General features: G+C 35.7%; 1 protein-coding gene across 7 annotated transcripts in view; it reads left to right on the forward strand.

The window, feature by feature from the left end:
• FRS2 (fibroblast growth factor receptor substrate 2) overlaps positions 1 to 22,292 on the forward strand; it is a 110,828-nt gene that overhangs the window by 32,305 nt on the left and 56,231 nt on the right. For all 7 annotated transcript variants that reach the window (XM_035721722.2, XM_035721723.2, XM_025476628.3 and 4 more), the window contains exons 2-3: positions 18,156 to 18,251; positions 19,116 to 19,212. The gene's annotated coding sequence lies outside the window, so the exon portion shown is untranslated. The remainder of the gene's footprint in view (positions 1 to 18,155; positions 18,252 to 19,115; positions 19,213 to 22,292) is intronic.

The following is a 22,292-nucleotide window of genomic DNA, read 5'->3' on the forward strand; positions in this document are numbered from 1 at the left end:
AAGTCAATCCAGTACTTAACATGTAAAGTTGTATGCAGTATAATGGATATATTTTATGCCTGGGAATCAGGAAATCTCATCTGTCCTTATATAGTTTTGTGCCCAAACAAAGGTCTCTTTATGGAAATGTGATTATAACACTCTTATTTTTCCTCAAATAATGGAATAAGGCTAATCAAAATAATGTGAACATTTACTGATACACAAGATATGTGGTTGTTGGTTAAGTTTATTTTTTTCTCTGGCTAATTTTCCCTCTGTTTATTACTTCATTTATTTTCTTTTTTCTAGGTCAGATTACTTTTTAGAAATTTTGCATACATTTGCCTTCAGTATGTCATTATGAAAAAATTTTAGTATACAGCAAAATCTAGATAGGCATTGATCTTTTCAAGTTTCTTCAAATACTTTTCTACTTGGGACCCAAGTAGAAATGCCTCTTTCCTTTTTCAAGGCAACTATTTTATCTTCTCTAAATTTATAATTATCATTTATATTTTATAGTTTATTTTTTTAAAAGACTTTTATTTATTCATTAAAGACACAGAGAGAGGCAGAGACACAGAGGGAGAAGCAGGCTCCCTGCAGGGAGCCCAATGTGGGACTCCATCCCTGGTCCCCAGGATCACGCCCTGAGCTGACGGCAGATGCTCAACTGCTGAGCCACCCAGGTGGCCCTATATTTCATGGTTTATTTATTTATTTCATAGTTTAAAACTCAGTAGTTTCACTCTTTTATATCATTCATGAATTGTTTGCATGTGGTAGTCTTGGCCAGCCCCACCACACACTTCACACCTCTTCTGTATTGCTAAATTTCAAACTCCTTGAGTGCAGGAGTCTTGTCTCATATATGTTTCTCCCTTTCGTGTTTCCTAACATGTGGGCACTCATTGATAAATAATTAGGTTTTCTTTGGTTGCTGTATCTCTGACTCTGTTTCTTGTTTCATTCTACGGGTTTTTAATGTAAATAATATAATCTGCAATAGTCCTCCTTCATCTGTGGGGGACATGTTCAAGGATGCTTGGCACCACAGATAGTACCAAACCCTATTCACTGTTTTTTCCTATACATACAAACCTATGATAAAGTTTAATTCATAGCATAAACACAATAAGAGGCTAACAACAATAACAAGTAGAACTACAGCAGTATAGTGTAATAAAAGTTATGTGAATGTGGTTTCTCTCAAAATATCATACCTATTCTATACTCACCCTTCTTGTGATGATGTAAGATGATAAAACGACTACCTGGTGAGATGAAGTAAAGTGAGTGACATAGGCATTGTGATGTAGCATTAGGCTAACTCGACCTGACACTGTCAGAAGGTGGATCATTGCGTCTGGACTGCCGTTGGCTGTGGGTAATTGAAACTATGGAAAAGGGGACTGGGATTACTGTATATGATTTTAAGGCTCTTACGCCTTTGTAGTAGTGGTTTATATTTGTAAATTTGTTATGTGGTCACTACATGACATTGAGCAATTAGATGTTTTAAATCAGCATAGTCCATTAGTACTACTAATGGAAAGGGACACCACATCTCATAGTTTTTTATATGAAAAGAGCTTCATTAATTTAAAAAATTAATAGATTCTGATGTAGTTGCTCATGGTTTTTATCTTGTGCTTTGCAGCGTTTTCTTTTTCTGGAATGAGGTTCTTGGTTTTGACTGTGTAGAAGAAATATGTTAATTAGATTATATTTAGTTGGTGAGTTTGTACCCACAAGAATGTGACTTTTAAAAAGTTGCAAGTTGCTACAGTTCTTGCAGATAAGATTGTTTCCTGTTTTCTTTTGCATATTTAATACTTTGTATATTTTTCCATGAGGTAGCCTTTCAGTTTGTCTGTTTGTATTGTTTGACATTCAGACTTAAATATAAATTAAACACTACCATCACTGGTGCTTACAAATACTAGCCATTGAAAATGTCAAAATTTGGATTTGACCCAAGAGTTACAAATAATACAAGCTTTTGTATAAATATATCCAAATATATATTCTTAGGGGAAAAGGAATAAATAAAACACTGTGTTTATGGAGTAGTTTTAAACAGTTAGGCTTTAGAATTGCTACATACCCAAAGTATTTCTCCAGTGAATTACATACTGTATCAGTTCACGAATTGTGTTATAAGAAAGGTATTTAATACCTAACTGGACCTCACTACTACAGAAAATTCAGTAGAATTAACAGAAATCAAAATAATAGTTTGAAGAAATGATGTATACTCAATTGAGACCATTTTAGATCTTTTTAAGAGGACAAAATCTAAAAAAAAAAAAAAGGACAAAACCTGTTTTACCTTTTTAAAGTTTTACTTAAAAATTAAAGTGATATTTGTACACATGTAGTTTTAAAAGTCGAGTAATATTTCAAAGCTTATAAAAATAGCAGTTGCCTCTCTCTTTTTACCCCTCATTCCCAATCTTTAGAGGCAATTAGTTTCAATTGTTTTAGCTATTCGTTTTGATACTTGCCTTTATTTTTCTAAGTCACTTCTGCTTTGTGTTGGCTTTTCATTTTAGACAGTAGTTCATTTTAGTAGTAGTTCATTTTGACTTCCTTCTAAGAAAAATGAGGATTAGTCATTGTAATTAAATCTACTGCCTGCAAACATTTACATAAACTTCCTTTTCTGTCATAATTCCTTTTATAGGATATCGGATATTTTGGGTAAATTCTTTATTTAGTATTTAAATTTATATGACTATGTGAATATTTTTCACAGCTGAGTCAGAAATTCACTAGGATTGCATTTCTTTTATTGTCCAACTTATTGTTTTCTCAAATAGTTATCCCGAGTTTGAACTTTTATGTACGTTGTGCCTATTATTAATCCATTTGCAATTATCTGACACGTCTGAGATGCTTTCAATATGGTTGGATACATCAAGCAATCTCTCAGTTCCATTTTCTTCTTGGAGACTACCCTTGGTATCCTATATAGAGTGCAAATTTTCACATAATTCTTCCTGTTTTTCAGTAAGGAATTTTGTTTTCAGTTGTGGCTTGTGTTCTGAGATCAGGGTCTCCGCTGCATTTTCTCCAAAGATGCATCTCTAAACTTTCTTTCATCAGGGATGAGGAGAAGATTGGTTTTGGGGAGGAGGCCACTTAAGTGAAGTTTCAGTATATCATCTCATTTCTAGCCCTGTGCTGTATTTTTGTTTTCATCAAGCTTCCAATATCTGAATTTCTCCAGCATGGATCCATTTACTTCTCTTTTTTATTGTGATCATATGATAAAATATACTTAACATAAAATTTTCCATTTTAACCATTTTCAGTTCAGTGGTATTAAGTACAACTAAAGGCAGGTAGCTATGTTGGCTATCAAATTAGGATTTATAGATGTTCTCCCTGGTTCCTGTTGTGTTGACTGGTTTTGATTCTTCACACTTACTACAACTTCCTCTTCCCTCTCCCTAGCAAACCCAGGATGGTGCCACCATGCTAAGACATACTCTGTGCTGCTGCGGCAGTTTCATGGCAGTGAGAACCTGGTCCTTCCTTGGGGAGTGATTTTAGGAGGTAGACTGTTACCTAGAAATTTCTGTAAAAGTCTGTTATTCAAAGTTTAGTTGAGGTATGTTCTCGTCTGTGCAGTTTCTCTGAGTGCTCTTGGCAGAATTAATTACTTCTTCTGGGCCATAACACCTGTCAATAATTTTATTTTATTCTAACTACATTAGATCTACACTAGATAACTTCATTATGTGATCTGTCTCCTTTCTTTCTTAAACCTATGGTTCCACAAGGTTTGGAGAGTGCTCCCATGTTCTAATACAGTTTAGGGTCCATAATAAGTAATAAATTATTTACTAAATGAAAAAATAATTCAACTGATTGAATATTCTACTTTCTGGCAAGTATATTGTCATCACACCCTTTATCACCAGTGTCCACTGAAAGCTATGCCAGGACCTGTTAAGTGCTTTTTGTTTATTGCTGAAGATTAATTCTGTGTGGTGCTTAGAGATGTGGTAAGAATGCTTGGGTTCAGATAAATAAGCAAGTTTCTTAACCTTAAACTAGCTTTAGTTTTTTTTTAACCTGTAAAATAGAGATAATATCTACCAGGTAAGTTGTGAGGATTACATTAATACTTTTCTAGTGCTAGATCCATGCCTGGCACTTGTTTTATAGTGAAGCTCCTTTTCATCGTTATGGGGAAATTACCTACTATAATATCATTAGACTCTGATGATAATACATGATGATTTTTGATAGAAAATCAAAGTAAAATGACAAAACTAGTTACTATTAAAATATTTAGTTCTTTGAACTTTGTATACAAACATGTTCTGAAATGATCTCCATGGACAATAACAGATTATGGCATCTAGATAATTAAGCTGGGAGAAATAGTGCCCTCCATGTGTTATATACCTGTTAAAATTCTGTATTCCTTAAATATAATCTAAGATCCCCAGATTCTTTTAAAAAGAAATACATTAGACAGCAGTTTCAATATTCATGTTCTTTCCTTCCTAAGGAGAGTTTTAGGCAGCTCATTGGTGACTTTGATATCTGGCATGCTTGTCGTCTTCCAATATCCCCCTTCCAAGACTGTGCCAAAGTCAAGAGCGCCTTCCTTCATTCAGTTAGTGGTTGTAGAAAACTTGCTTATGCATCTACGTTTGTGGATGCAAGTGAGAATAAGGCATAATTGTTTTTCTCAAGGAACCATCATGTCTTCGTCATTTCAGTAATATTAAAATCAGATGTTTTGGCAGAATGTACTCACACTCTTTGACCCAGAATTCCATTTACAATACTTTATAAGTGGAATAAAAATGTGCACAGAAATTTATGTACAAGATGTTCATTAAAAAATTAATTATAAAAGCAGTAAAAAAGATATGAATTTTGGTACATCTATTATATTTTCCAGGCTTTCAATTAAAAACACGATATTACTTAAATCATTAAAATTGTATTTAAAAAAATCTGGTCACATTATGTGGGTGGATGGGTAGAGGGTTAGGTCAGTTGTTGAATTCCATGATCCATTAAGAGGAGTAGTAAGGTGCTCAGGTCTGTGTGTGGAGCCCCAGTCCCACCACTTGCTGCACGTAAGACTCTGGCAGGTTCGTTCTTTAAAGTTCTATAAACTTCAGTGGTTTTTCCCCCTATCTATAAAATGGGCATAATAGTAGTAGTTATGAAGTTTGTTGTGAGGATTAAATGAAACACTCTATGTATCCTAAAAAAAACAAACAGAAACTCAGATTTTGGGGCTCTTACTGTTACCGTTTTTCTTTACATTCAGTCCTTCCTTAATGGTTTTTCTCCATGATCTTCCTCCAAATCATTGTCAGGAATGGCAATGTTTTGTTTGGTCTGACAACTTCCATTGCTTTGTAATAGCCATCTAGAGGTTTCTGAGGCTTCTGTCAAGCTCTGTAAAGCTGTCACCTGTTACCTCTGTCAGCCACTTTCAAAGGAGAGGAAGTAGCAGTACTGCATATGTGCCTTGGGTTTGCTAGCCTTGCTTTATTTTATTTATTTTATTTTATAATAGTCACACAAAGAGAGAGAGAGAGAGGCTGAGACACAGGCAGAGGGAGAAGCAGGCTCCATGCACTGGGGGCCCGACGTGGGATTCGATCCCGCGTCTCCAGGATCGCGCCCTGGGCCAAAGGCAGGCGCCAAACCGCTGCGCCACCCAGGGATCCCCTAGCCTTGCTTTAAACCTTCTTTGTCTCTTTATACACATAGTCACTCTTTTCTCTTTTGGGTTTTAGGTATTTTTTGTTTTTGTATCCTATTTTGATAGGAGTTTGTTAGCTCTCATCTGCCTCCTTTTGAAAGCATTTTGATTGTTACTGTTATTGTTTGATTGCATAAATTACTCCTCATAATAGAGTAGTAATCCAGAGATAAGCCTTAGGTCACCTTTAGTCCTGTTTTTTCTAGGCCTCTTGAAATACAAATACAGCTAGCTTGTAAGGCTGACTTGAACACGCTTCATTTATTTTTTTCAACATGTCTCATTTAAAAAAAAAAGAGTTAGGTTCTATGTGAACTTTTTCTTCTTACTCCCTAAGTAGAAAGCCCCTACTATGTTTAGCTTTAACCAAGTGCAAAGGAACTTGACTGTAAGGGATTATGGCCCTCTTTTAGGGCACGTGGATGATAGCCAGGAAAATTTTGACATTGTTAAATGGTTTAAGTTTGAATTTATGTTGTATAGGTATAAGTCATGCAGTAAATTATAACTAATAAATTATAACTTGATTAATGAAATATCCCTTAGCACATAGGCAAAAATGATTTTGTTTTATAACACATCTTGGAAGTTATAAAGAAGTGAAATTATGGATACTATAAAAAGTCTTTATTTTTTTTAATTTAATTTATTTATTCATCACACACACACACACACACACACACACACACACACACACACACACAGGCAGAGGGAGAAGCAGGCTCCCTGCAGAGAGCCCAGCGTGGGACTCGATCCCGATCCCGGGTCTCCAGGACCATGCCCTGGGTTGAAGGCGGCGCTAAACCGCTGAGCCACCTGGGCTGCCCAGTCTTTACTTTTCTTGATGACTTTTTCTACATTGATAAGTCTAGACTATTTATAAAGTATTATAAATCAGACTTTTATTTATATTAAAAAAGTATTAACAGTTGGATTTTGAAATCACTTGCCTTTAGTGTTTTTTCGTAATTTTTAAATCCAAGAATTAATACCATATGGTGTTCAATTAACTTTATTTTTGACTCAGTTTGAAGGACAAGCTGAAGATGTTTTAATGGTATTACTCAGCTGGAAATCGGAAGACAAGTTCCCCATTTAACGCGTATGGCCTCAGCTACATCTGTCCTATAACTTTTGTCCGCTAATGCATGATTGTCATGAACCCTAGAAGTCGATGGCCTTCTTTTTTCTTACCCCACAAACCTCTGTCAAAATTTAGGGTTTTTTTCCACTAAATTTTTTGGATACATTAGGTATATATTAGATGTCAGTATGCATTTTTAAATGCTTATTTTTTCTAAATTTTAATAAAAGACTGTCACTTTTTTTAAAGACTTATTTATTTATTTATTCATGATAGAGAGAGAGAGAGAGAGAGGCAGAGACACAGGCAGAGAGAGAAGCAGGCTCCATGCAGGGATCCCGACCCGGGACTCAATCCCGAGTCTCCAGGATTGCGCCCTGGGCCAAAGGCAGGGGCTAAACTGCTGAGCCACCCAGGGATCCCCGACTATCACTTTTTTAAAAAGCTATATTTGATTTTGTTTAGATTGTTCTTCTAGTCATTAAAGCTTAGTTTTAAGCTTTATGGTAAAGCTATAAAGTAACTGGTAACTATATGGTAACTGGCTCCGAGATTGAAAATGAAGCAAAACAAAACACATTTAGTCCCCCGGTTTCACTCTCCCTACAAACCTTGTATCACATTTATATTGACAAGTAATAAAATTAACATGTTTGAGTTTTGACATTCTAAACAGTGGAAAAAGCATTATTGAACTTTAACGTAGCTCTGCAGAGAAATCTGGCAGAGGAAAAGGAGTGTGTTTTATATATTGAAAAATCAGCCTGTGGCAATCAGGCACTTACTTGCTCTGCACTGTTTTAACAGAGAATTGAATAGTTTTGTTAAATACAGATATTTTACCTAGTTGTTTGTTAAAACAAAAGAAGGAATATTTAAGGCCTTTTGATGATCGTTTTTATACTTCTGACCTTAAAATGACCCCTAAAAGGAAGAGGGGGTCCCTTGGTTGTAGAACCTCAAGTCAGTAGCTCCTGCCAGGAAGAAAGCTGTTGAGAATAGATACAAGGTGGTTTAGGCATTTTAGAAAAATCTCTTGTCACCTCAGTGATAATTGCTCTCCTTGCATATAGGCATTTTCATGTGTCAGTGCTTATTATTGACTATATTCCTTTGAAATCAATCTAAAATTGATTAGTTATTTCTCATCTTCTAAATTAGGAAAATGATTATCTAAAATTTATAAAAATAAGATTTCCAGGACCTTAGAGGATAAATCAGTCAGTTAAAAGTGAACAGTACTTTTGTGTCTCTGGAGAGATTTAAAATAGTCTTTTTTTGGGATCCCTGGGTGGCGCAGCGGTTTAGCGCCTGCCTTTGGCCCAGGGCGCGATCCTGGAGACCCGGGATCGAGTCCCACGTCGGGCTTCCGGTGCATGGAGCCTCCTTCTCCCTCTGCCTGTGTCTCTGCCTCTCTCTCTCTCTCTCTGTGTGAGTATCATAATAAATAAATAAATAAATAAATAAAAAATTAAAAAAATAGTCTTTTTTTTTTCCCTTCTGGGGGTGGGACAAGTGAAGATGGATATTACCCTCACCTGATTTGTCAGTAAGAATTCTTGGTGGCCGGAAAAACCAATTCAGACACATCGTGTATTTTAAAAGGATACTGACTGGAGCTCGGGGGCTCATCAGATCGTTGCTCCAGGGTTAGAGCACAGTGTTCAGGGCTAAGCGGCCAGAAACAATGCCCCAAATCACATTGCACAATAATTCCCAGGAGGATGCTGGTAGCTCCAGAGACAGACTGACAGACGCCACAGCCTGCCCCAGGGACACAGCCCGCTCTGGGTGACTCTAAGTGCTGCCACCTCTGCCCTGGACTTGACCCTGCTGCACTTACCCATCGTTAGTGTGGGAGAGAGCAGTCGCTTTTGGTCTCTCTCTCGCCTGCCCACTGGTTGCCCCTGTCTGGGCTGGGCCTGTGTGTTTGGCAGAGCGGTGCCCTTCACGTACAGATGGGCTGTGTGCGGAAGGCTTGAGCTTTTGAAATCATAGACTAGGGAGGGAGCTTACATTCTCACATTTAAGATGCGGAAAACTATTTGACCTTCTGAAATCATAAGGTAGGGAAGTTGCCAGACTTAAGGGGAGGTGCAAATGCTCGGCAGACCAAAAAAAAAAAAAAAAAAAAATGAACATTCACCACATCCAGAGTTTTATATGTAATGTGTTGAGCCCTCACTGTGTGACAGTCACCATGCTAAAGGTGTCCTGCAAGTACTATTGCAGATCATCCTCACAGCATCAGACATGAATAGGCCAAGAGAGATTGCACAGTTAGTTCAGAGCTGTGATTCCAAAGCCTGTGCTTATAACGTCTGTATTAAACTGACTCTAAAAAATTCCCTGCCCTCCCTCCTGATACATGTAGCTCAAAAATCTTGTAAATAAATCCGTTAGGTTGATTATTCAGTTTATTAAAATCTTATGCATGGCATATATGTACTTAGGCATTTTAAAGGAAGTTGAAAATCTGTGGCCTTAATTTTCTCTATTTTCAACTGACTGAATAATTTGATTCTTTTTCTGAATTGTAATTTCTCATTTTGTGACTTTGCCACAGGCTACAGCCTGATATAGTGCTTTCTTTCTTAATATCAGTCTTGGAAGCTGGTTACTGAGTGTAAGGGAGACGGACAAGAAGGAGAGGGGACATACGGTGACCAGGACTGAGGCCGGAAGGGAGAAACATCACACACACACACACACACACACACACACACCAGGGAGACACAGACAAGTACATATAGAAGGAATGAGAGGGATGGGGATGACATGACACACATATTATCTTATAAGCAGCATTCTTTGTGTTGTTATTTGTAATGGCAGCTTGAAAAACAGTGGAACTCCCCTTCCTCTGCTTTAGGAAAGTCCTCGAAGCCCCCTCCCCGTTTTTAGGTTGGATTCAGTGCTTCTCTAGAGTAAACAGTAAGTTTTAAGCCTCTGTACCACTTTGCATTTTATTTATTTTATTTTATTTTATTTTATTTTATTTTATTTTATTTTATTTTATTTTTTACAACTTTGCATTTTAAATTGACTTATGTGCCTCTTTTTTAAAGCCAAAAAAATATGATATCTAGGAGTAATAAACAGGAGCTGTTATTTAACTTGGGATCGATCCAGCTTGGTTTGGGGGGAAGAATCATAGAGAGAAACTCCCATAGTTACTATGATGTCAGCCAAGCTAGAGTATTTCTTCATAAACCACAGCTCTTGTTAATTATTGCTTTAGCACAAGTCTGTCTGTCCTGCAGATTTTTCTGTGCCACCAAAATAGAGCTTTATAATGTTATTTTATTCACTTGTGCCTTTGGGACTAAATGGGCAGCTATAATTTTTATGAAAGTGAGTATATCAAGTGCCCTTCTCCATACATGTTCTTGTAGGCAGTCTAAATGTGGGTTGGGTGCTAGAGAAATACATGATGTAAGGTAAATGTCCGTGAAATTAAAAGCGATTTTTGTCGTCTTTACATATTACATTTTTAATACTGAATATACTATGCTTTTTGTCCTTACCTCCATCTGATCTTTCTTAGGATATAAATTTTAATTTGTGAACTCTTACTTTCCTATGAATTTCTTGTTTTGTTCAATGCTGGCTGTATACAAAGGATTTTTGATAAATGAAATTGATGTTACTTACTCGGCCATTCTATTACTTTACTTTGAGATTTATGCCTCTTTTATTAACAGTTTATAGTGGGCCAGCAATCCTCAAGTGGGCAGTAGTCCTTTTATTAAGCTACCAGGTTGAAAATATAATGTTGGAATAGAGACGAGTTTCTTATCTTTATGGACATTAGCTAATGGTGAGTTTAATTAGTCATCCTTTAAGGAATGTCCTGCTGGGCCAGAACAGTGATCCCTCCAGCGAGACTCTCCTAAAGAGTGCAGCAAGGAGACAGGTTACTTACTGGAATCCTGTCATTCTTAAAGGACATGTAGACCATTTCTAATTTCCTTTTAACATATACATATTATACTCAGAATTCATGCATTCTTTTGAGCTCTTCAGCACGGCAGTCTGTTCTGATCAAGTTATGTATGCATTAAGCTAAAATTATTATTACTTATAGATTTGTTGGAGTGGGTAGCTCTGGGGGAAAATACCATTTATAACATGAACTTAGTTCTTCTTTGCTCAGAAGCCGTTTCCATTTCTTCACCTGTAAAATATAAAATGATTTCACAGTTTTTTTTCCCCTGCTACTCTCAAAATCTGTTCCGCTATTTCTAATATGGCCCATTTATGAGGCTTGTCTTTCTCACCCTTCTTCTTAGCATTTTTCTCCCTACATGCCGTTTAAATATAGAATATTAAGCAAGTTCTTTATGTATCATGAGGGAGGTACAAGTTATGGAGGGTCACTGAATTCCTTTGAATTATCTGATGGCTGTAACTAAAAGTTCTGTGGATTTTTAGGAGAAACGCTATTTAATAGATGTGGTTCAAAGAAAACAGGTACAGCTTGTATTGAGTGCTTCAAGATATGGATTTACTGAAGGTCCTTTCATGCGGCATGCGTTCTGCTTTTTAATTCACTAGAAGCTAGTTGAAGACATTGATCTTCCTTTGTCCCTTGCACAATACCCATCATGAGAAATTCTCTTTAAAGAGTTTAGTTTTGGAAAAATATGTCTCTAATATATTGCTGAAAAATATTTAGAACCCACCAGAACTATTAAAGAATGAAGATGGTATTTTCTTCCTAACAGATAAGGGAAGAATTTAGAAAAAAATTATAACTCTTCTTGGTTGACTTCTATTTTTGAAGTTCTGGGTTACCGCATAGAAAAGGGCTGAAGTGAGCATTCTAAAAATTGTTTCCACTTTTGAGGACATTAATAGAGTTGGGTGACAGTTCCTGGGACATATATGTAGGATGATCGCATCTTCAAGAAGAGGCTATCAAATACTAAGGTCTTTGGTATTCAAATAACTCAGCTCCCTGAAATAAATAGTATCAAAGGTAAACCTGCTTTAATCTCCATAGTGACTATTTTATTGTGTATAGTATTAAAATTTATGAAAAACAGTAAAGCCACAGACTCTGTGACATTTAGATTGGTATAAATTTCCTTGTTAAGTATCATATTGAAGACCCAGAAGAAGAAAATTAACTCTGGAAATACTTACCTTGATATTCTACAATCCGCATGTTAAAGTGTCATATTGTTTCTTACTAAGAAATATATTTTGTATCATGGCCAGCTTGTGTGTAGCATGTTTGCATACAAAACAAAAATTTAAAAAAATAAACAGTTTTTCATACTGTATGTGTGTGTGCCAGGGGAAGGAAAGGAAGGAGAGAGAGAAAGAGACAAACATTAACTATAGGGAAGGATCGTATGTATGATAAATTTTTAAGAAACAATATGCTATACACTTCCATTTTGTTAAAAAAACAAAATAGCAAATGCTGTAGGTGATGCCCCCAACATTGACTTCAAAACCATAAGGCTATGCCTTTATCCTTATTTAGTCTTAATGGTAGGTCTGCACATAAAGTATTTTGTCATGGAGAAACAAACACTAAAATCCTAAAGTTTAAAAAACGATAGTGTTATTTATAATTGGTATTCTGGGGAGATGGAAGTGTGCCCTACCCTTCGTCATTCCTAACTATCAGTGCAATGAATTAAAATTGAGGGAGATTTTTTTAAAGCATCAATTTATGCTTACAATTCCCAGGACACAATCAAGAATTTGGAAGACCACCATATGTATTTAGGCCTTTGGAAACTTTAAATCATCAATCTGCTGAGTCTCTTCTCTGGAAAAGAATCCATTATTTAAATGGCATGATTTTTAGTCAGTGGGGATAATTTATTCCAAGGAATTTTCCCTTTCTCCAAATAACTAGGACACTTGTGAAGCAAGGCTGTCTTTCCTGGGTGATGTATCTTAATTGTAATTGTCTTCTTATTTTACAATAGGTATGTTACTTTTATTGTGTGCATCTAATAAAAATCAAGTTTACCTTTCTGAGAAAATATTTCTACAAAATATTTTCTGACTAATGGATTCATTAAAAATTAGATTCTGTTCAGTATAAAGAACTGAGTTCCAGGAAGTATTATCCCATGGAATCAGGAACTAAGATGTTTCATGTGAGAGAATTTTCTAGAAAACGAAAATTAGGAATCGTAACTCAATTTTGTTGTAAATTTTAAGAAATTAATAGGATACTTTAATATATGTATTTGTATACATCTGTATATCTATATCTATGTCAAGAGTGAGATAACTATTTCAAACATCCAGAAAAGTATAGAAACCATTTTGATAAAACACCTGTCTACTCCGTCTATTAAATCTTAACGCTTTTTCCCTGACTTCTCAGAGTATATGGAATAGCCATCAGTGACTTAAAGTGATATAGGAAATCATCGTGAAAGCATACTAGTTAGCGAGCACTGGTATGCCTAGCTTACTCAGGTCCCTTAGACCTCAACACACCATATTTTTCTGATTCATCTTTTAAATGTCATAGGTTTCTCATTAATATATAACAGTGAATCTTCCCCTTTTGTCCTCTTATCTAAAGCAGCTTTGGAAGAATGGAACACATTTCTTAAATGAGCTGCCTGGACTTACATGTTCCTCCTAGAGGGCAGATGTGTTTGTGACTAATCATTTTTTTCCAATTTACTGCAGATTATAATAGTGAAAAGGAAGAAGGATTTTGTATCGTGGGAGCTGTTTCTTTCTGGTTTGGACAAGTTACTTGACCACTCTGTGTGCTTTGTTAATACCTTTCCCATAGAGAAGTTCTGAGAATTAGGTGAACTAATGTAAATAACTGGCACACAGAAGTTGCTCAAGAAGTGGGTACCTGAGTCATTCAGTCCGTTGAGCGTCCAACTCTTGATTTGAGCTCAGATTGTGATTTCAGGGTCCATGGGATCAAGCCCAGCATGGAGCCTGCTTGTGATTCTCTCTCCCTCTTTCTCTGTCCCTGTTCCCCCATCCCCTCACTTTGTGTGCACAGATTTTCTCTTTCTCTCTCTCAAAAAAAAAGTTGCTCAAGAAAGATTACTTTAATATCACAAGCCTTCTTTGAAGTGGTTGAACTTGCTAAAGTCTGATTTCTAAATGAGTGGGGGGTATTTCTGCACAAAAATACTCAAGACTTGTATTACCTCCCCAAACAAAGCAGATTTTAACATAAAATTTCATCATCCAACCCTTAGAACCCCTGCTGATTGTTTTCTTATACTGTTGGTTTATTTTTGTACCTAAGGTCTGATAGGCACATAACAAGTGCTTTGTGAACCTTAAACTAAGTGAAAATAGATTGTTCAGATGAAAGGTATGTGGATAAGTCAGTTTTGGGGCAATTCTAGAGATCTCTTGCCAGAACTGGTATCTTTGTTTTGGTCTTCAGAGACCATTAAATGTGATCACTGAGTCATACTTGCTGTTTTCTCTGTCCCCTGGCTATCTCTCTTAAGACTCTGAAGCTTGCCAGCCACAGGATGTTTAAAAGGCAGAGTAGGCTTTAGCCCAGGGGAGTTTGTTTATTTAAAGAAAAATAATTAAGTTCAAACATCCCTACCATGTCATAGCTAGTCTAGTCATGTTAGAGTTAGTGAGTTCTTTGGATTCTTTCTGGTGGTCATGGTGCCTAAAGGTAACAAATTTGAAAGCAAATTTAAACTTTTCCCGAGATTACTTGGAACTTTATAATGTAAACCCAAAGAGAAGTCCCTAAAGGAATGGGAGGAAAGGGCCATTTATTTTGCAGGTTGTTGTTTTTTAATGGGACTCATTTAATTCAAATCCTTTACCACCCCTTCCTAGAGTTATAGTACAGATGATTTAAAAACAAAACCACAACCAAAAAAAAAAAAAAAAAAAAAAGAAGAAGAAGCACTATGGTGGCTATATCTTTATTAATTCTTTGAAGTTGGGACCATAAGAATCTTTTAAAGAATGTTTTATAAGGGGAGACATCTGGGTGTCTCAGTGGTTGAGCGTCTGCCTTTGGCTCAGTTGTGATCCTGGGGTCCTGAGTTTGAGCCCTGCATTAGGCTCCCTGAGGGAAGCCTGCTTCTCCCTCAGCCTGTGTCTCTGCCTCTCTCTCTCTGTCTCTCATGAATAAATAAATAAATACAATCTTTTAAAAAAAAGAATCTTTTAAAAGGGACTGTAGAGTTCTATAGATGTTTAGACACAAAGATACGGTGATTGGTGACTTACATATTTCAGATGATTATCATCTCCAGAATATTTCTTCTTACATATTCTCTGCCAGATAAGAAAATCTGAGACAGATATTTTGGGCTTGCCAGTGGTACAAGGAATCTCATGATGAGATAACTTGTAAAAACCAAGTCCTAGAGGAAATGGAGGAGGAATAAGAGATAGCTGGTGTTCCAGGCAGAGGGAAAGACAAGTCCTGAGGCCCTGAAGTGAGAATGTGCTTGAAGTGTTTAAGGAAAGGAAAGAGGCCAGTGTGGCTGGGATGGAGTGAACAAGGGAGAGAGTGGTAGGAGATGACATTCCAGAGATGTGGGAGGGAAGTAATAGATCCTTATGGCCTTTGTGAGGGATTTTGTCTTTGAGACTAGTGAGATGGGTTCAAGTATAGAGGCTTTGAGTGGAAGAATGGAATGATGTGACAAATTTGATTGACTTAATGAGGTGAGCAAAGGGAGAGGCTGAGAGATCAGATAGGGAACTTGCACTTGAGAACTCAGGTGCTGTGGACCCTCGTGGTCAGTGTTAAAAGTGGTAACATTATGGGTTGTCTTTTGAAACTGGAGCTCCTAGGATGGGCCCTGAATGGGTAGTGATGAATATTTCTGCATATAGTGTTGGATTGACCCATTTTTTAATGATATTAAGGTTAATCACTGGGTTCAAATTTTGTTTACTTGATTTATCCATTATAAAGTTTCCCATTAGTCTTTTACGTAATGGTTTTAGCAACCATTGATCATTTTTTAGATCCAGTATTTCATTAGATGTTACAAAGTGATGATTTTCTGATTTTATCATTCCTTCTACATTTATAATTTGGAGTCCTATAAAAAAGAGTTTTCACCTACTGACTGCTTGGCTACTCAAGGATATTTTCCATATAAGAAAGCCAGAATAAGGGATCCCTGGGTGGCTTGGCGGTTTAGTGCCTGCCTTGGGCCCAGGGCGTGATCCTGGAGTCCTGGGATCGAGTCCCATGTCGGGCTCCCTGCATGGAGCCTGCTTCTCCCTCTGTCTGTGTCTCTGCCTCTCTCTCTTTCTGTCTCTCATGAATAAATAAATAAAATCTTTAAAAAAAAAAAGCCAGAATAAGTGCTTGATTCTTTCTCTTTATCAACTTTCAGAATAATAAGTTAGTGCTAGAGCAACCACAAGGGATGGCCATGATGTTTAAAAGTATATTTAAGTTTCACTGGCGCCTGGGTGGCTCAGCCAGTTTAGTATCTGACTCTTGGTTTCATTCAGGTCTTAATCTCATGGGTCATGGGATCGAACCCCACGTTGGGCTCAACGCTCAGTGGGAGTCTGCTTGGCTATTCTTTCCGTCTGCCCCTTCCTCCGCTTGCATGCTGTCTCTCTCTAATAAGTCCTTTTTTTTTTTTTTTTTTAAGATTTTATTTATTTATGAGAGACACAGAGAGAGGCAGAGGCATAGGCAGAGGAGAAGCAGGCTCCCTGCAGGGATCCTGATGTGGGACTCGATCCCTGAACTGGGATCACACCCTGAGCCAAAGGCAGACGCTCAACCACTGAGCCACCTAGGCATCCCAAATAAATGAATCTTTAAGAGAAAAAAATATATTTAATGTTTGAATCAGTGGGAGTCATTACCATTTTAATGTTCAACATGTCATTTGATGTTCATTTGATCTTAAAACATGTCTCTAACATAAAAACTGCAAAACAAGGTCTGAGAAGTCTAACTTCCATCCCTGTCCCTTACATTCTGTTTTCTCTTTTCTCTGTAGATAACCATTTAAAAATGCTTTCAATTTATCCTTACGTTATTTTTTCTCTTATGAAAGAAAAAAACCCCAAGTCTGTATTTATATTTGTAGTCTTCCCATTTTTTTTTTTTTTAAACAAAAGAGTAGCATCATATGGAATACTAATTCAGGTATAGCAAGGGAAATAGAGAGCTACTACTGGTCTCCTTGAACGTTGTTCTTGAGAACTGTCAACTTTTTATTCCATGTAAAAGAGTTTCTTGTGTTCCTAGCTTTCTCCACAACAAGCAGCTAAAAGAACATACATGTTAAATAAAAATAACCTACTTGCAACATTTAGCAGTATTTAGCAAGATTGCTTATCTAGCAATTACCCTTTTGGGAGTTTTCCCCAAAGATTGCAACAATAAAATTTCAGTGATATATGAAATTCTGTTCTTTGAAAAATTCTTTGTTCTGTTCTTTGAAGACTGATACCACAGTTTGTCATTTATTTATTTATTTATTTATTTATTTATTTATTTATTTATTTATTTTTAAAGATTTTATTTATTTATTCATGAGACAGAGAGAGAGGCAGAGACACAGGCAGAGAGAGAAGCAGGCTCCATGCAGGGAGCCCAACGTGGGACTCGATCCCAGGCCTCCAGGACCAGGCCCGGGCTGAAGGCGGCTGTAAACCGCTGAGCCACCCGGGCTGCCCCACAGTTTGTCTTTTAATTATGGGCCGAGTTTACTGGGGAAAAAACAATAATGGTGATGTAGTTGGCATTCATATCAATGGTGTATGTGTGGAAGAGATGGCATTATGAGACTTTGCCATTTTGAAATAGTACCAGGTTAAATATTTCATCAATTAAGATTATATCACTCATCAATTTATTTGTTCTTTCAATAAATATTAACTGGGTGCTTCTTGTGTGGCAGTCATTGTCTTAAGTGCTCAAAAGATACCAGTAAATAAAACCAATAAAAATCTGCTCTGGAGCTTACTTTCTCTAGGCCATGAGGGCGGGAGAAGAGACAATCAGCCATAATCAATTTACTGTTTTCAAATGTGGAGTTTTGGGGCTCTTCTTCTACATCTCCCTCTTTTCTTTTTCCCGTCTGTAAATGGCAATCTTAGGAATTGCAAGACCCTGGTGGGTGGAAGGCATTGAGGACTAAAGGATTTATAGATCTTTATACTCAGTATGTGTAACATAACTGTATAATTCTGGTCCTGTGGGATGATAGCCTATTTTCCATCTCTCTCACCTCATCCTCAGCCCTGTTAATGTTTTTTTATTAAAAGGTTACTCAAGAAATTTTTTGATCCTTTTATAGACACTAAAATTTAGAAAATTGTCCTTAAAGATTTTATGCTTTTCTTACATTCTTAATGACTACATTTTTATTTCAGAAATGACCATTAAGAAGTAGATGCCCAGATGCAAAAGTGATGAAACAGTCAATTTGTCATAAAGTAAGATGCAGCTGTGGCTTTTCAACCAGATTAGTAAGTGTGGCCAAAATTTTTTTAAACTTTATACTTATTTTATGTATTTTGAAAAACGTTTAACAAAAAGTATAGTGGACATTTTCTTAAGTGTCAACTTGTATTTCTGTTTTTACTTTGGATTGTAGTACAAATTAGAGCATGTAGCTCTAGAAAATGTATGTCTGTGCTGTACTTTTTAAGAACTATAAAGATAATATTATAAAATCATAACTTGAGAGGAAATATATGAAAAAGAGTCACTGTAATACCACTATCCAAATATAGCTACTTTTTAATTTTTGGGACATTTGTTTTCCTTCCCAGTCTCTGTTCTATACATTTTTTTTTAAATCATTTTGATTATAGTGTTGTGAAGAATATGCTTCTTTTATATCTTTTAAAATTAAATTTGTTTCAGATGTTTCTCCCTGTGAATAGAAATGTACTCTTCAGTACAGGGTTTCTTATTGGGGTAATGAAAATGTTCTGGAATAATGTGGTGGTTGGTAATGGTTACACAATTTTGTGAATATAGTAAAAACCACTGAATTTTACACTTTAAAGGGATGAATTTTATGACATATGGATTATACCTAAAAACCTCCAGGATATCAAATCTTGGTAAGAGTAAAACCAAATTGAGTACTGATATCTTAGAATATGAAAATGTGCCAAGACATCATTATGTACCTAGAAGAAATGATTTGATAGCCAGTAGAATAGTGTTTTTGTAATAATAAAAATAATACATTTTATAAATACTTTAATAAAAATATTAAAATACTTTGATTATTAGAGCCATTTGACTCTTATGTTTTGATAATACCAAATGTCATGACACTATGTACTGTATCAACGTTTTGTTAACTTTTTATTTTTCAGAGACTTCCTGTTTTGAAACTAATATTTCAACTTTTCTACCTGACGTTTTTTTAAGAACAGAATTGTATCTATTTTTCTCAGAAGAGAATTCCACAAGGTAAGAAATTGTTAATATAGTAATAAATCAAATATAGTTGAATATAGGTTTAGTTGCTCTTGGGTGTTTTAAATTATTTTCCCTGTATTTATTTCATATCTTTTCTTGATTATTATAGGATTATCACAAATTTGTTAGCTCCTCCTTTACTACCTCAGAATTTGCAAAGTACGTTATATTTGAAGTTAAGATTAAAAGAGTGCGATAAAAGTAGTCACCTTTGGAACTCAAATACTGCTTTTCATGGCATCCTTATTCCTAGCATTATTAAGGAACTTATTCCTAGCATCCTTAGGATCAGGTTTGTCCATTTTAGGAGAACAGTTCTCTTCTTCCCTTGGGGCCCATCCAACTTTTACTTCAGTGGACATTACCTAAATGACTTGGGGCAGTAGAGGAGTCCTAGAAGTTCTATTAGAGGCTTTAAGTTAAGGGAGATTATTTACCTATGTTTCCACCTATGGAAAAGTATATAACTCCTACATTTAGGTTAAAAAGTGGAATACTTTCTATTAAGTAGATAATGAAATATTTAGTAACATTTGGTATTAAGAAAAATCCTAAAAATCCTAAATGATCATCTTTACAATGAATTTTAAATCATCATTGATTTAGATTGTTATACTTTTTGGACTTCTGAAAGGTGAAATGTTAAGTGGAGTAGATAGTAAAATCACCTGTTGGTGTCCTTATTACTCACCAGGAACTTAAAATCAATTGCTTGGTCTTAAGAGGTTACATTGTTTTAAATTTTCTCAGGAACTCTTTGATACAGGTAGTAGTGATCACTGCAGTTGAGTATAATTTGCCAACTGGAAAATGTTTATAAAGTGAATTATTTAGATTAGTAACTCTTTCTTATTTCTTATCCTTTTTGTTGAGGGAACATGTACTCCCAAACACAACATTCCCACCTAGTTTTGAAATTGCCACAGATTTATTACTCAGGTCAGTTTTATCTTGATAACTAAAAACAAAGGGTTAAAATAAAGAGACCCATTGGTTTGTGGGGGCAGGGGGTGGGGTCGAGAAAGCAATGCCTCAGTAGTTTTCACTTTCAAGTTTCTTGTGAAGCTTTTCCCCTATATTTTTCTTCTGTTGGTAGAGGGTTAAGGGAAGGAGTCCTAGAACATGTGTTGTAGCACTATATGAAACCTCCAGGGTGCTACTCAAAGGCAATAGTACTTCAGGAGAAATCCAGATCATTCTTTTCCTAGACCATCATGCTTAAAGGGAAAACAGAAATTTCAAATGATTTAATCTTAGTGAACTTGATCTTGTTACATACACCTTTGTCCCTGTTCTTTTGGCAAAGGAAGTTTGAATTCTTAAACATTAATACAATGTTTGATACAATGGTGATGGATCATAGTGTCTGGTACCCCTAAGGCCATCCTGTAAGTGTTCAGCAAATATTTTTATAAAAGCCCAGATATTTTCATATGTTTTTTAGAGTAGGAAATAACCAAAACAATATTATTCATATTTACATACTATCATCCTCCTATACAGTCAAAGATATTAAAAGGACAATGACAACTTTAATAAAAATGATTGTTAACTCTACTAGCAAATGATTGAAATGATAAATTTTATGTTAGATAGATACTTTACCACAATTTAAAAAATTGTTTAAATTTTTGAGCAACTCTGTTTTTATGAAGGAAGATGGCTGTGTTTGAAGTATCAGTTTTTAACCTCAAGTACAGAAATATTGAGTTAACAATATTCTTCAGTGTGTGTCATTCCCATTATCATTGGTTCATTAAAGGACTGTTTTTCTGTTTTCCTTTATAACGAGTTCCCATATAAGTGACCTTTTAATATGTTTGTTATTTATCCTTTTATGTCTTATAAAAGGTTTTATTATTTCATATATTTTAGTTAAATGTTAGGTCTTAGTCCAGTTCTTGTAGTCCCCTTCACCTGCCTCCCTCTTCCTTATTTCTAAGATCTGGCCACATTGCTGAGTGTTCCTCTAATTTGGTTTGTCCAACTGGTATATTGTATTTTCGATTATTTATTAGAATGAAACTATTAACTGTAAAATTCCTTAAATGTATAGGGATCATTAAATAAACATTTAAGAAAAGGCAAATTTGTGTTCATTTTCTTAATATTAGAATTGAATCTAAAGAATGGAATTAGATGCTATGGAAGATTAGAGGAAATATAAACATCTGTTTCAAAGGCTAAGAGTCTGTTAAAACAAAGGAAAGAATTGTGGGCCCTAACAAAAACATGTGTTTTTCTTCTATAAACAGTGTGTTAAATGCTCAGGTCTCAGTGTTAGCCCACAAAAGCTTAATAGTTCAAAGATACCAGTAATATTTTGGAACTTCTCTGTTACCTATTACCTATTAATCTCTACATTGTATTTTCTGTGAATTCCCATTACTGAATCTAATACAGAGTAGGAACAGGACAAATCCAAGTTTTTAAATTTGGGATGCAGAAATACAATTTCATCCATAGTAACATTATCAGTGAAAGCAACTTTTTTTGGATCCCCTAACTAGAAAAACTATAGAGAGAGGGAACTGTAGAAGCTCCAAGTCCATGGTGATGCTATGCCTCGCAGTAATGAAGAGAAAAGAGAGTAGAATGTTCCTATGAGAGAACAGAGTGATCCTCAACTTTAGAAGAAGGATAATGACAGCCTTGAACAGATCAGGGAAGGGCTTCCATCAGACAGAAAAAGCTAAAGGTACCTTGTGAGGAGCAGTTTGTGTGAGAGGAAGATCTTAGGGCCACTTAGTTCTGGGGGCTAGAAGAAAATGTGTTACTGATTCAGTAATGGAATGGAAAGGGGTAAGGGAATTTGTATTTGCTAAAAGTGAAGCCAATCCTGAGGCATTTTGAAAGAAGTAATTATTTATATGTCAACACTTAAGTATTTATAAGATCTTTGGTGGGAAGACCAGCAACTCTTCAAGTTGATATTGAGTTAGTATCCCATGCATTGTTGAATACTCCCCACACTCTCTTAAAAACAACAGTTCAGAGAATTAGTATCAGGTAACATAGTCCCCTTTTCTAGTTTCATTAGTTTCTGAGTATTTTATATGGCATAGTAATTT

This window comes from Canis lupus, chromosome 10 (assembly GCF_003254725.2).
Source record: "Canis lupus dingo isolate Sandy chromosome 10, ASM325472v2, whole genome shotgun sequence".
NCBI lineage: Eukaryota > Metazoa > Chordata > Mammalia > Carnivora > Canidae > Canis > Canis lupus.